This window comes from Hypanus sabinus, chromosome 6, assembly GCF_030144855.1.
Source record: "Hypanus sabinus isolate sHypSab1 chromosome 6, sHypSab1.hap1, whole genome shotgun sequence".
NCBI classification, from domain to species: domain Eukaryota; kingdom Metazoa; phylum Chordata; class Chondrichthyes; order Myliobatiformes; family Dasyatidae; genus Hypanus; species Hypanus sabinus.
Window position 1 is genome coordinate 181260871 of NC_082711.1, and position 13511 is coordinate 181274381.

General features: G+C 52.6%; 1 long non-coding RNA gene across 2 annotated transcripts in view; it reads right to left on the reverse strand.

Moving 5' to 3' along the window:
- Window positions 1-550: 550 nt before the first annotated feature.
- Window positions 551-13511, reverse strand: part of LOC132396193 (uncharacterized) — a 39294-nt gene continuing 26333 nt past the window's right edge. Inside the window, exons 3-4 of one of the 2 annotated variants that reach the window (XR_009512890.1) lie at window positions 10878-11160; window positions 551-1202 (exon numbers count right to left, since the gene is read on the reverse strand). This is a non-coding gene — a long non-coding RNA (uncharacterized LOC132396193). Of the gene's footprint in view, window positions 1203-10470; window positions 11161-13511 lie in introns of those variants that run through there. The other variant, XR_009512889.1, reaches the window with a different exon arrangement.

Consider the following 13511-nt stretch of genomic DNA (forward strand, 5'->3'; position numbering starts at 1 on the left):
AATGGTGAGGTGCATTGGAAGAGTGATGGGGTGGGCTGGGGAGGGTCGAGTGATGAGGAGGGTCGAGGAGAGTAATGGGGAGGAGAGAGCCTCCTGGTGGAGCCCGTGGCAGGGAGCTCGTCAATGAGTGAGTGAGTCCAGGGGTGGCTCCCTCACTCCTTTGACCAGCAGTTCTTCCCTTTCTTCTCCATCACCGTCTCTTCCCCCTCCCCTCCCATATTCTCCTCTCCCCATTCCTTCCCCTTCTCATACCTCCCCCTCTCCTCTATCCCCCTCCCCACCTCACCATCTCTCCTCCCTCCCTCCCCTCCTCCCCTACCTCTCCCCACCTCTCCACCTCTCCTTCCCCTCCCCTACCTCACCATCTCTCCTCCCTCCCTCCCCTCCTCCCCTACCTCTCTCCCCACCTCTCCACCTCACCTTCCCCTCCCACTTCCCCTTCCCCACCCCTCCGCACCTCCTCCCCAGCCCCATCCTCTCCCTTCCCCATTCCTTTTTCCCCTTCGTCGCCACCCTCTCCCACTTCCACTCCCCTTCCCCCTTTCCTGGTCACATTTCTTCCACTCGTCTATCCCCGCTGCTGCCCCCAGTCAGTCTCTACCCCCGTGGCCCCGGCGTCTGGAGCCAAGCTGAGGTTCAGACTCGCGGCTCCTACCGCCACCCAGTGACGGCGGCCGGGAGCGCCAGTCCAGATCCCGGCGCTCGGAAACCCTCCGCCTTCTGCTGACTGGGCCGCCGTTCGCTTGAGAAAGGTGGGCTTAACTGGTTTAACTCCCTCCCCGCCAGCGCCTGCAAATCTGAAATAAGATCCCTGAGAAAACTCAGCGGTTCGGCTAACGTAGTTCACGGTCCGCTCCGCCACCTTTATTCGGAGAAGTCATCCTGACATTTCTCACCGGGACGGGGAAATACCTACGGGTCGCGGGGCTTCAGCGGCTCTGGTCTTGGGGTGGGAGAGGCGGTGGGTTTGGGATTTGCTGTCCCGTGGGTTCGGAAGACCTGTGGTACTTTTTAGTGATGTTCCACCAGCTGGAAGTTCTCAGCAGGTCAGGCAGCGTCTGTGGAGACAGATGTGGTCGACGCTCGAAGTTCAGACCCTGCTAATCTGTGCCGACATGTTGGCTGGGACTTCATGCCTGCAACTTGCTTCCGTAAGGCACAGACCGCTGAAAGCTGGCCAGTCCATACAGGCGACGATCCTCCTGTCCGGGAATGAAGTCTGTCAGTATTTCTGTGACTGGGTTTTTATGGGATACGCGGTTGCTAGCCCCGTGCCCTTTGGGACCGTCCATGGGCGATTCACACTGCTCGACCTGCTGAGCTCCTCCAGTATTTTAAACATCTACAAAATATACCGTGGGTTACTCGAACGCTGGGACAGCCATTCCCAAAACCGCCGCCTGTCCCACTCCAGGACCAAGCAGGGCGCTGCCCGGCCGGCAGAGGAACTGGACACGGTGCAGTCTCCACCCTGACCTTCTGCTGGACGGTCGGAAGGTGAAGAGGCTGAAGATGTTTGGGCCCAGAATACCGCCCCGACGACTCCTGTGTGATGTCTGGGGAATGGGGTGTCTGGCCTCCAGCACCCAAATCCGCCTTCCTCATGGTGAGATCTGCCTGGAGAGATTCTCCCCGACTTCAAATTTACCTGGGATCCCCCGCAGGCAATTCACCTGCGGACTTGTCCTCTGTGTTTCGATCCCGGCTGCCAGGAGCGAACTCAGACCGGGCAGATTTAGGCCAGGAGCGAACTCAGACCGGGCAGATTTAGGCCAGGAGCGAACTCAGACCGGGCAGATTTAGGCCAGGAGCGAACTCAGACCGGGCAGATTTAGGCAATGAGCGAACTCAGACCGGGCAGATTTAGGCAATGAGCGAACTCAGACCGGGCAGATTTAGGCAATGAGCGAACTCAGACCGGGCAGATTTAGGCCAGGAGCGAACTCAGACCGGGCAGATTTAGGCCAGGAGCGAACTCAGACCGGGCAGATTTAGGCAATGAGCGAACTCAGACCGGGCAGATTTAGGCAATGAGCGAACTCAGACCGGGCAGATTTAGGCAATGAGCGAACTCAGACCGGGCAAATTTAGGCCAGGAGCGAACTCAGACCGGGCAGATTTAGGCCAGGAGCGAACTCAGACCGGGCAGATTTAGGCCAGGAGCGAACTCAGACCGGGCAGATTTAGGCCAGGAGCGAACTCAGACCGGGCAGATTTAGGCCAGGAGCGAACTCAGACCGGGCAGATTTAGGCAATGAGCGAACTCAGACCGGGCAGATTTAGGCCAGGAGCGAAATCAGACCGGGCAGATTTAGGCCAGGAGCGAACTCAGACCGGGCAGATTTAGGCAATGAGCGAACTCAGACCGGGCAGATTTAGGCAATGAGCGAACTCAGACCGGGCAGATTTAGGCAATGAGCGAACTCAGACCGGGCAAATTTAGGCCAGGAGCGAACTCAGACCGGGCAGATTTAGGCCAGGAGCGAACTCAGACCGGGCAGATTTAGGCCAGGAGCGAACTCAGACCGGGCAGATTTAGGCCAGGAGCGAACTCAGACCGGGCAGATTTAGGCAATGAGCGAACTCAGACCGGGCAGATTTAGGCCAGGAGCGAACTCAGACCGGGCAGATTTAGGCCAGGAGCGAACTCAGACCGGGCAGATTTAGGCAATGAGCGAACTCAGACCGGGCAGATTTAGGCCAGGAGCGAACTCAGACCGGGCAGATTTAGGCCAGGAGCGAACTCAGACCGGGCAGATTTAGGCAATGAGCGAACTCAGACCGGGCAGATTTAGGCAATGAGCGAACTCAGACCGGGCAGATTTAGGCAATGAGCGAACTCAGACCGGGCAAATTTAGGCCAGGAGCGAACTCAGACCGGGCAGATTTAGGCCAGGAGCGAACTCAGACCGGGCAGATTTAGGCAATGAGCGAACTCAGACCGGGCAGATTTAGGCCAGGAGCGAACTCAGACCGGGCAGATTTAGGCAATGAGCGAACTCAGACCGGGCAGATTTAGGCAATGAGCGAACTCAGACCGGGCAGATTTAGGCCAGGAGCGAACTCAGACCGGGCAGATTTAGGCCAGGAGCGAACTCAGACCGGGCAGATTTAGGCCAGGAGCGAACTCAGACCGGGCAGATTTAGGCCAGGAGCGAACTCAGACCGGGCAGATTTAGGCCAGGAGCGAACTCAGACCGGGCAGATTTAGGCAATGAGCGAACTCAGACCGGGCAGATTTAGGCAATGAGCGAACTCAGACCGGGCAGATTTAGGCCAGGAGCGAACTCAGACCGGGCAGATTTAGGCAATGAGCGAACTCAGACCGGGCAGATTTAGGCCAGGAGCGAACTCAGACCGGGCAGATTTAGGCAATGAGCGAACTCAGACCGGGCAGATTTAGGCAATGAGCGAACTCAGACCGGGCAGATTTAGGCCAGGAGCGAACTCAGACCGGGCAGATTTAGGCAATGAGCGAACTCAGACCGGGCAGATTTAGGCCAGGAGCGAACTCAGACTGGGCAGATTTAGGCCAGGAGCGAACTCAGACCGGGCAGATTTAGGCCAGGAGCGAACTCAGACCGGGCAGATTTAGGCCAGGAGCGAACTCAGACCGGGCAGATTTAGGCCAGGAGCGAACTCAGACCGGGCAGATTTAGGCCAGGAGCGAACTCAGACTGGGCAGATTTAGGCCAGGAGCGAACTCAGACCGGGCAGATTTAGGCAATGAGCGAACTCAGACCGGGCAGATTTAGGCCAGGAGCGAACTCAGACCGGGCAGATTTAGGCCAGGAGCGAACTCAGACCGGGCAGATTTAGGCCAGGAGCGAACTCAGACCGGGCAGATTTAGGCCAGGAGCGAACTCAGACCGGGCAGATTTAGGCCAGGAGCGAACTCAGACCGGGCAGATTTAGGCCAGGAGCGAACTCAGACCGGGCAGATTTAGGCCAGGAGCGAACTCAGACCGGGCAGATTTAGGCAATGAGCGAACTCAGACCGGGCAGATTTAGGCCAGGAGCGAACTCAGACCGGGCAGATTTAGGCAATGAGCGAACTCAGACTGGGCAGATTTAGGCAATGAGCGAACTGAGACCGGGCAGATTTAGGCCAGGAGCGAACTCAGACCGGGCAGATTTAGGCCAGGAGCGAACTCAGACCGGGCAGATTTAGGCCAGGAGCGAACTCAGACCGGGCAGATTTAGGCAATGAGCGAACTCAGACCGGGCAGATTTAGGCAATGAGCGAACTCAGACCGGGCAGATTTAGGCAATGAGCGAACTCAGACCGGGCAGATTTAGGCCAGGAGCGAACTCAGACCGGGCAGATTTAGGCCAGGAGCGAACTCAGACCGGGCAGATTTAGGCAATGAGCGAACTCAGACCGGGCAGATTTAGGCAATGAGCGAACTCAGACCGGGCAGATTTAGGCAATGAGCGAACTCAGACCGGGCAAATTTAGGCCAGGAGCGAACTCAGACCGGGCAGATTTAGGCCAGGAGCGAACTCAGACCGGGCAGATTTAGGCCAGGAGCGAACTCAGACCGGGCAGATTTAGGCCAGGAGCGAACTCAGACCGGGCAGATTTAGGCCAGGAGCGAACTCAGACCGGGCAGATTTAGGCAATGAGCGAACTCAGACCGGGCAGATTTAGGCCAGGAGCGAACTCAGACCGGGCAGATTTAGGCCAGGAGCGAACTCAGACCGGGCAGATTTAGGCAATGAGCGAACTCAGACCGGGCAGATTTAGGCAATGAGCGAACTCAGACCGGGCAGATTTAGGCAATGAGCGAACTCAGACCGGGCAAATTTAGGCCAGGAGCGAACTCAGACCGGGCAGATTTAGGCCAGGAGCGAACTCAGACCGGGCAGATTTAGGCCAGGAGCGAACTCAGACCGGGCAGATTTAGGCAATGAGCGAACTCAGACCGGGCAGATTTAGGCCAGGAGCGAACTCAGACCGGGCAGATTTAGGCCAGGAGCGAACTCAGACCGGGCAGATTTAGGCCAGGAGCGAACTCAGACCGGGCAGATTTAGGCAATGAGCGAACTCAGACCGGGCAGATTTAGGCCAGGAGCGAACTCAGACCGGGCAGATTTAGGCAATGAGCGAACTCAGACCGGGCAGATTTAGGCAATGAGCGAACTCAGACCGGGCAGATTTAGGCCAGGAGCGAACTCAGACCGGGCAGATTTAGGCCAGGAGCGAACTCAGACCGGGCAGATTTAGGCCAGGAGCGAACTCAGACCGGGCAGATTTAGGCCAGGAGCGAACTCAGACCGGGCAGATTTAGGCCAGGAGCGAACTCAGACCGGGCAGATTTAGGCAATGAGCGAACTCAGACCGGGCAGATTTAGGCAATGAGCGAACTCAGACCGGGCAGATTTAGGCCAGGAGCGAACTCAGACCGGGCAGATTTAGGCAATGAGCGAACTCAGACCGGGCAGATTTAGGCCAGGAGCGAACTCAGACCGGGCAGATTTAGGCAATGAGCGAACTCAGACTGGGCAGATTTAGGCAATGAGCGAACTCAGACCGGGCAGATTTAGGCCAGGAGCGAACTCAGACCGGGCAGATTTAGGCAATGAGCGAACTCAGACCGGGCAGATTTAGGCCAGGAGCGAACTCAGACTGGGCAGATTTAGGCCAGGAGCGAACTCAGACCGGGCAGATTTAGGCCAGGAGCGAACTCAGACCGGGCAGATTTAGGCCAGGAGCGAACTCAGACCGGGCAGATTTAGGCCAGGAGCGAACTCAGACCGGGCAGATTTAGGCCAGGAGCGAACTCAGACTGGGCAGATTTAGGCCAGGAGCGAACTCAGACCGGGCAGATTTAGGCAATGAGCGAACTCAGACCGGGCAGATTTAGGCCAGGAGCGAACTCAGACCGGGCAGATTTAGGCCAGGAGCGAACTCAGACCGGGCAGATTTAGGCCAGGAGCGAACTCAGACCGGGCAGATTTAGGCCAGGAGCGAACTCAGACCGGGCAGATTTAGGCCAGGAGCGAACTCAGACCGGGCAGATTTAGGCCAGGAGCGAACTCAGACCGGGCAGATTTAGGCCAGGAGCGAACTCAGACCGGGCAGATTTAGGCAATGAGCGAACTCAGACCGGGCAGATTTAGGCCAGGAGCGAACTCAGACCGGGCAGATTTAGGCAATGAGCGAACTCAGACTGGGCAGATTTAGGCAATGAGCGAACTGAGACCGGGCAGATTTAGGCCAGGAGCGAACTCAGACCGGGCAGATTTAGGCCAGGAGCGAACTCAGACCGGGCAGATTTAGGCCAGGAGCGAACTCAGACCGGGCAGATTTAGGCAATGAGCGAACTCAGACCGGGCAGATTTAGGCCAGGAGCGAACTCAGACTGGGCAGATTTAGGCCAGGAGCGAACTCAGACCGGGCAGATTTAGGCAATGAGCGAACTCAGACCGGGCAGATTTAGGCCAGGAGCGAACTCAGACTGGGCAGATTTAGGCCAGGAGCGAACTCAGACCGGGCAGATTTAGGCCAGGAGCGAACTCAGACCGGGCAGATTTAGGCCAGGAGCGAACTCAGACCGGGCAGATTTAGGCCAGGAGCGAACTCAGACCGGGCAGATTTAGGCCAGGAGCGAACTCAGACCGGGCAGATTTAGGCCAGGAGCGAACTCAGACCGGGCAGATTTAGGCCAGGAGCGAACTCAGACTGGGCAGATTTAGGCCAGGAGCGAACTCAGACCGGGCAGATTTAGGCAATTCGACCCATCATTGCTCCGTCATTTCATCATGACTGATTCCATTCCATCATCTCATGTTTCCATTCTCCTGCCTTCTCCCGGTAACGCTGCGACTTATCAATATCCTATCATCAGGGAGTGGTATGACATTATGATCAGGACCCACCCCTCCCGGGACCACTGGTGGGTGGGCGCGGATACCCGAGACCCGCTGTCGAGTTTTCAGTTTCTGCCCATCCATCCATAAATGCCCTTGTTTTAGGGCCGGTATTTATTGCCAATCTCTCGTTGCCCCCGAGGAGGGTGAGACAGCCGGCGGCAAAGGAAGACACAAAAGCGGCTGCTTTCCTCCGCCGGTTGTGGGTCTGAACGACGGGACTAAACACAGATGCCCGGCTCCCACCACCCCCTCAACACCCGTCCCTGGTCACTCCCTCCCATCTCGGAACTGCTCCAGTCAAGTCCCGGGCGGCTCTCGGGATGGCGCAAGGCCCAGCTCCCTGCCCTTACCCTGAACCCTTCCTCTGCTGCTACTCTCTCTGGGACTCGATTCTAAACCATTCCAGGTGAGAAAATAAAACAGATTTGTTTAAAATGGAGAAATAATTTCCAAATGGTTTTATTTTTCTCTGTTGGCGCTGTTACCGCAGCCCAGATCGCCGCTTCCTTGGCAATGATGCCTCCGTCTACGACTAGCTGCCCACTCTCTCCTCTCATTCCCTCCGACCCCCCCCCCCTTCCTCTCCCCTCACCCTCCCGTCCTTCCACCTCTCATTCCCCTCATTCCCTCCCCTCCCAGAGGTGGCTGAAGTGTCTGGGAATAGTCCACAAGGTTCAGGATAGGTACGTCCCACAGAAGACGTTCTCCAGCGACAGGAGTGGACAACCGTGGCTGAGAAGGAAAGTTAAGGACTGTATAAAAGCCAAGGAAAGGGCATATAGGGCAGTAAAAGTGAATGGGGAGTTGGATCATTGGGAAGCTTTTAAAATACAACAAAAGGTGACTGTAAAAGCTATAAGAAGGGAAAAGATGTACTATGAAGGCAGACTAGCCAATAATATAAAGCAAGATACCAAAAGTTTCTTTCCCAGTTATATAATGAGTAAAAGGGAGGTGAGAGTTGCTATTGGACCACTGGAAAATGATGCTGGTGAGGTACTATTGGGGAACAAAGAAATGGCAGATGATTACTGGGTACTCTGCACCAGTCTTCACTGTGGAAGACAATGACAGTGTGCCAGAGGTTGGTCAGGGAGCAGGAGTGAGGGCCATTGATATCACAAAGGAGAAAGTGTGGGGCAAGCTCAGAAGAGACGAAATCATTGGCCAGTGAGCCTAACCTCCGTGGTCAGGAAAGTGTTGGAGTCTGTTATTAAGGATGAGTGTTCAGGGTACTTGGAGACTAATTATAAAATTAGTCAAAGTCAGCATGGTTTCTGTAAAGGGAAATCTTGCCTGACAAATCTGTCAGAGTTCCTCAAGGAAGTAACAAACAGTATGGACAAAGGAGAGGCAGTGGACGTCATTTACTTGGATTTTCAGAGGGCATTTAATAAGGGGTCTCACACGAGGCTGTTGAAGATAAAATCCTGTGGGATTACAGGAAAGATATTGGCATGGATAGTGGAATGGCTGACAGGCAGGAGGTAGCAAGTGGGAATAAAGTGGGGGGGGGGGGTTCTGGTTGGCTGCCAGTGACTAGTGGCATTCCTCAGGGGTCAGTATTGGGACTGCTGCTTTTCACATTGTCAATGATTTAGGTGATTGATGTGGCTAGGTTTGGAGATGATATGAAGACAGGTGAAGGGGTAGGTAGAGCTGAGGAAGCAATGTAATTGCAGCAGGACTTAGACAAATTGGAAGTATGGGCAAAAAAGTGGCGGATGGAATACAGTGTTGGGAAATGTATGATAATTCATTTTGGTAAAAGGAACAAAGGTGCAGACTATTATCTAAATGAGGAGAAGATTCAAACACCAGAGGTGCAGAGGGACTTAGGAGTTCTCCTGCAAGACTCCCAGAAGGTTAATTTACAGGTTGAGTCTGTGGTAAAGAAGGTAAATGCAATGTTGGCTTTTGTTTCAAGGGGAATAGAATATAAAAGCAAGGAGATAATGCTGAGCCTTTATAAGACACTAGACAGGCCGTGCTTGGAGTATTGTCAACAGTTTTGGGCCTCATATACAAGAGGACATGGCTTTAAGGTGAGGGGTGGGAAGTTCAAGGGGGATATTAGAGGAAGGTTTTTCACTCAGAGAGTGGTTGGTGCGTGGAATGCACTGCCTGAGTCAGTGGTGGAGGCAGATCACTAGTGAAGTTTAAGAGAGTACTAGACAGGTATATGGAGGAATTTAAGGTGGGGGGTTATATGGGAGGCAGGGTTTGAGGGTCGGCACAACATTGTGGGCCGAAGGGCCTGTAATGTGCTGTACTATTCTATGTTCTATATCTCAGAAAGGATGCATTGTCATTGGAGAGAGTCCAGATGAGGTTCACGAGGATTATTGAGGGAATGAAGGGGTTAACATATGAGGAGAGTTGGCAACTTTGGGCCTGTACTCACTGGAATTTAGAAGAATGCAGGGGGATCTCATTGAAACCTACTGAATGTTGAAAGAACTCGACAAGGTGGATGTGGAGAATATATTTCCTCTGGTGGGGGTGTCCAGAACTAGATGATACAGCCTCCAAATTGAGGTTTTTTTCCTGGCAAAGAGTGGTGAATCTGTGGAATGCTGTGTCACAGACTGCGCCAGAGGCCAAGTCCACGGGTATATCTGAAGAGGAAGTTGATAGATTCATGATTGGTCAGGACATCAAGAGATATTGTGAGAGGGCAGGCATATGAGGTTGAATGGGATCCAGGATCAGCCATGATGAAATGATGGAGTGGATTTGATGGGCTGAATGGCCTAATTCTCCTCCTATGTCTTATGGTCTTATGCTCACTCCATCAATCTTCATTTGCTCCTTTCTCTCTCTCTCTCTTTCTCTCCTTCCCTTCCCTAAACCTGCTCACTGCCTTCCACTCCCTCCCAACCACCTCCCTTCATTATTTTTAATCCCTCTCCATCCATTTCTCCGCCTCTTTAATCCCTCTCCCCCCTCTTTCTCCACCTAGCCTCCAACTCCTCTCTTGCCATCTTGTTACCTTCACCCCCCCCCCCCCCGCCACTTCTCCCGGGCCATTCTCCTGACAATTGCCTCCTCTTTGAGAAAGGCAGTTATGCGTGATTGAATTACGTGGGGTGGGGGGATGCAGTAGGCAGCTGGGTTCTCGGCCCTGTAGCCCGGCCCTTGGGCGATGTGCCCTGGAACTGAGCAGAGGGTGCGGAGCAGTGTGAAGTAGACGGAGGGCGAGTGTTGGCTCAGGTGTGACATTCAGAACGGATCCAGTGTGCGTGGTCACCTGTAAACGCAGGAGGTGGCTAGGTTCACAGGTAGGTGTATGCTTACACGGAGGACGTGTGCAAAGGTGGGTGGGTGTACAGGAGGATGGTTACATTCAAATTGATTATATGGATCCAAACAAGCACTGCAGCTGCACATACCCTGCTAACACACACTCACACACACACACACACTCACACACACACACGCATGCTCACACACACTCACACACACACACACTCACACACACACACTCACACACACACACACTCACACACACACACGCATGCTCACACACACTCACACACACACACTCACACACACACACTCACACACACACACACTCACACACACACACTCACACACACACACACACACACACATGCTCACACACATATACACACACAAGCACACACATATACTCACATGCACACACAACACGCGCACACACATATACACACACATGCACACATATACACACAACACACACAAGCACACACATATACTCATACACACATATACACACACATGCACACACAACACACGCACACACAACACACACACACACGCACACACATACACACACAACACACGTGCGCACACACCACACCCAGCTGCAGCAGACAAGCGGTTGGAAACAGCTGGAATGTACAGGTTGAGGATACTGCACAGCACAGCACAACTGAGGAACATCTGTACAGTGCGAATGTTCAACATCTGGGTCGTGTGGATGCTGTAAACAGGTGTTGAGGCAGAACACGAGCACAGACCTGTGAAAGCCCTCAGCGGACACGATGGAAAGGGGCAGCCTTATGCGATGGGCAGTTTGGTGGGGGTGCGAGGCTTGGGGGAGAGGAGTAGGTTGGCACCGAGCCTGCCCACGGAGGATGTGACGCCAGGTGTTTCCAGACCTTGTAGAGGGCAGAGAAGATGGAACTAAATGTCCAGCTCCTCAATTCAGGAGAATGGAGAGCAGCCAATGCAGTGGCCGCAGGTTTTGATGCTGCTGGTCAGGCCTGGAACGCTGGGATCGCTCAGTGGCTCAGGCAACATCTGTGGGGGGAAAATGAATGGTTCAGACCAAGAGCAACCTTCAGACCTTCCCTCCCACAGCGTGACTGTTCCTCAGTACCACCCTTCCCTCAGCTGACGAGCCCGGCACAGAGACTGAGAATCTGAGGGCCAGTCTGGTCCTGGACTGAGAGGAGGAGAAATCCCCCCTGGACTTAATGAATACTTCAGTATTGTGTACATAGTGAATGAGCTTAGAGCGTGGATCAGTACTTGGAGATATGATGTGGTGGCCATTACAGAGACTTGGATGGCTCAGGGACAGGAATAGTTACTTCAAGTGCCAGGCTTTAGATGTTTCAGAAAGGACAGGGAGGAGGCAAAAGAGGTGGGGGTGTGGCACTGTTGATCAGAGATAGTGTCACAGCTGCAGAAAAGGTGGACACCGTGGAGGGATTGTCAACAGAGTCTCTGTGGGTGGAGGTTAGGAACAAGAAGCGGTCAATAACTCTACTGAGTGTTTTTTATAGGCCGCCCAATAGTAACAGGGATACTGTTACAGGGAACAGGGAGCAGATAGGGAAACAGATCCTGGAAAGGTATAACAATAACAGAGTTGGCGTGATGAGAGATTTTAATTTCCCAAATACCTGTATCGATTGGCATCTCCCTAGAGCAAGGGGTTTAGATGGGGTGGAGTTTGTTAGGTGTGTTCAGGAAGGTTTCTTGACACAATATGTAGATAAGCCTACAAGAGGAGATGCTGTACTTGATTTGGTATTGGGAAATGAACCCAGTCAGGGGTCAGATCTCATTGGGAGAGCATGTTGGAGATAGTGATCATAATTCTATCTCGTTTGCAATAGCATTGGAGAGAGATAGGAACAGACGTTAGGAAAGCGTTTAATTGGAGTAAGGGAAATTATGAGGCTATCAGGCAGGAAATTGGAAGCTTAAATTGAGAACAGATGTTCTCAGGAAAAGTAAGGAAGAAATGTGGCAAATGTTCAGGGGATATTTATATGGAGTTCTGCATTGGTACGTTCCAATCAGACTGGGAAGTTATGGTAGCGTACAGGAACCGTGGTGTACAAAGGCTGTAATAAATCTAGTTAAGAAGAAACGAAAAGCTTACAAAAGGTTCAGAGAGCTAGGTAATGTTAGAGATCGAGAAGATTATAAGGCTAACAGGAAGGAGCTTAAGAAAGAAATTAGGAGAGCCTGAAGGGACAATGAGAAGGCCTTGGCGGGCAGAATTAAGGAAAACCCCAAGGCATTCTACAAGTATGTGAAGAGCAAGAGGATAAGACGTGAAAGAATAGGACCTATCAAGTGTGACAGTGGGAAAGTGTGTATGGAACCACAGGAGATAGCAGAGGTACTTAATGAATACTTTACTTCAGTATTCAGTATGAAAAAGGATCTTGGTGATTGTAGTGATGACTTGCAGCAGACTTAAAAGTTTGAGCATGTAGATATTAAGAAAGAGGAAGTGCTGGAGCTTTTGGAAAGCATCAAGTTGGATAAGTCACAGGGACTGGATGAGATATACCCCAGGCTACTGTGGGAGGTGAGGGGGGAGATTGCTGAGCCTCTGGTGATGATCTTTGCATCATCAATGGGGACGGGAGAGGTTTTGGAGAATTGGAGGGTTGCAGATGTTGTTCCCTTATTGAAGAAAGGGAGTAGAGATAGCCCAGGAAATTACAGACCAGTGAGTCTTACCTCAGTGGTTAGTAAGTTGATGGAGAAGATCCTGAGAGGCAGGATTTATGAACATTTGGAGAGGTACAATATGATTAGGAATAGTCAGCATGGCTTTGTCAAAGGCAGGTCGTGCCTTACGAGCCTGATTGAATTTTTTGAGGATGTGACTAAACACATGGATGAAGGTAGAGCAGTAGATGTAGTGTATATGAATTTCAGCAAGGCATTTGATAAGGTACCCCATGCAAGGCTTATTAAGAAAGTAAGGAGGCATGGGATCCAAGGGGGACCTTGCTTTGTGGATCCAGAACTGGCTTAACACAGAAGGCAAAGAGTGGTTGTAGATGGGTCATTTTCTGCATGGAGGTCGGAGACCAGTGGAGTGCCTCAGGGATCTGTTCTGGGAACCCTACTCTTTTATGATTTTTATGAATAACCTGGATGAAGAAGTGGAGGGATGGGTTAGTAAGTTTGCTGATGACACAAAGGTTGGAGGTGTTGTGGATAGTGTGGAGGGCTGTCAGAGGTTACAGCAGGACATTGATAGGATGCAAACCTGCTCCGAGAAGTGGCAGATGGAATTCAACCCAAATAAGTGTGAAGTGGTTCATTTTGGTAGGTCAAATAGGATGGCAGAATATAGTATTAATGGTAAGATTCTTGGCAGTGTGGAGGATCAGAGGGAT